Below are 2,436 nucleotides of genomic sequence, written 5' to 3' on the forward strand. Positions count from 1 at the left end.
CCCCCCCCCGGCGCTGCTGAGCGGGTCGCAAGTATCGCACCGCGCCGCGGGCGTGTGGGTGGGCACGCGTGGGGGGACGCATCCTGCTTGCGGGGGCTCGCCCTCGGGAGCAAGCGTAATGCCGAGGTGCAGAGCAGGTTTTTAAGAAGGATTCAAAAGCAATCTTAGTGCGGTGAGGGCGAGGACAGCTGAAGGGGTTCGTTTCCTCGAGTCCTCCTCGCATCCCACCCGGCGGGATGCTTTGTGCAGGTGTGCGGTGTTAGCTCCCGGGGTGGAGAAACCCCGCTGTCCAAATTTTAACATTGCCTCGGTAAAGCGCAAGTGTCCCTGTGAAATTCATCGCTCTGAGATGTTGTCCTTGGATAACGAAAACGTTGGGTTTGGGAGCATTTCGGGCGGGAAATTTAGCCGGAGCTGAGGAGACCCTGCGCTCTTCACAGCTGAGTCCTCCACCTGTGCTGAATTTTGCCCAGAAACTGGACAAAAAGTCACACTTGATCCATTTTGCACCCAAAAGCTGGGCAAGAAGGAGACCGAGGAGGTCAGGTGGACTTGATGATGGGCAAAATTTGGCCAACACTAAATTTTTCTGCATGCAGAGCCAAGACCGTGGCTCCGGGGAGCCGGAGGAGCCCTCAGGTGTCATCTCCAAGGGTCCCCGTCGGTGTGTGGCCCATGGAGGGCTGCAGTTACCACAGCGGGAGTGCTGCAACCTGGCTGGGTATGTCAGCTGGTGACTTTTTTCCGACCCAAATTCTGGGTGGGAGCACGCTTCAGGAAAAAATGTAATCTTGTTTTGAAGCGGGTGGTGATGAGTTCAGCACAATCCTAGAAAGCTGCGCCGTGTTTAAGTACCCGTACAGCCAGGACATCCCATCTTGGCCAAGAGTATTTGCCTAAGTCAACCCTTTTCCATCACTGATTTGCAAAGCATCCCATTCTTTCTTACACATTTAATACATAAATCACTGGAATCTGACGTATCTTTAACAAGTCTGATTTCCAGCATCTTCTCGGTTAATTTTTCTACCTGAAAGTGGTTTGCGTGCTTCTAAAGACACTTTTCCCAACCAGTTAAAGGCAAAAGTCAAATGATTCTCACTTAAAACTTGCCTTGCTTTACATGCGAGACAAGTTTTCCCCAGAAAGGAGGGGATTTTGGTGTTACGGATAGCATCGGGCCCAGTTTTACATTGCCAAATAGATAAAAAAGGCACTTCGCTTCTTGTAATTTGCAATTAAGTACCTAATTAAGTAAATGCTTGTTAATTCAAAGACTGCCTTTTGTGCAACCGTCTTTGAAGAAGTCCAGCCTAAAAACAAGCAGAAAGAGAAGAAATTAAAATGTTGCTTTTCTTGCCTGATTTTAATTACTCTTTTTATCTCCGAGCCAACGTAGCGCCCCTGGACCGTGGTGCAGAGGACAAGAGGTGCACGGGAGCCTCCGGCACCGAGCACCTTTAGGAAGTCACTAATATTATTTGTCTAATTAATTGATTTTCAGGCTCCTCTGTGTTGCTCTGCTAAATCATTTCAAGCTCCACACACAGAAGTTGTTCCTCCGTGAGCAGCCGTGGGGCGTTTGACCGATGGTTTTGACAGTAGAGATGAATCGAGGACGCAGCGCCCGCAGTCCTGGCCTGGAATTTGAACTCTTCTTCGGTGCCTCTCCCTCCTCTCAGAGGGAGAGGGGGCGGAAGATCTCGGGATCTTCTGATTTCCATCGATCCGAGCTGATTTGCTGAGCATTGGCTTCGTATCGTTTCTGCGTGCTCCTTGATAGATGATTTCAGTCTGAAAAAAACCCCGTAAGTATCTTGAGAGGTGATAATTAGATGCTCTGATCTAACATTTCTCCAGCATTTAGCCATTGCCTCTATCACCAGCACCTCATTTAAAAAAAAAAAAAATCATGAAACATAAGGAAAACCATGAGATAAAAGGAAAAATGAATGTTGCTGATTTTTAAGCCTTGACTTAACAGTTTTTTTCCTTTCTGATTTTTTTGGAGGGGAGAGGGAACTGAATCATATTTTCATGGGTTTTTTCCACATCCATGAGGGCTAGACACTTATTTCTTTAATACAGGGAAAAAAAAATAATAAATTGAGATTTCCAGGTGGTAGCATGACCGAAAGAAAACCTGAATACATGGAAATTCATGCCAAAGTGGTGAGGTCTGGTGATGCTGTCTCATGCCCTGTGTTATACACAGGAGTGGGAGGGAGGTACCTGCCTCGTGGTTGCCGTGCCAGGGGCTGCCCCTGTCCCTTCCCATGGTTTCTGGGGGTGGGAGGGTCACATCTGAAGACAGAGATGTGAGAAAGGGTCTCCAGGAAGGAAAACACATGCAGGGGTATCCATGCAGCCCATTAGTAGTGGTTACGGATGTGACCCTCTAGAGCTGAAACTGAACAGGACCAGGCTACGGAGGTG

This window comes from Aptenodytes forsteri, unplaced genomic scaffold (genome assembly GCF_000699145.1).
Source record: "Aptenodytes forsteri isolate BGI_AS27 unplaced genomic scaffold, ASM69914v1 Scaffold87, whole genome shotgun sequence".
NCBI lineage: Eukaryota > Metazoa > Chordata > Aves > Sphenisciformes > Spheniscidae > Aptenodytes > Aptenodytes forsteri.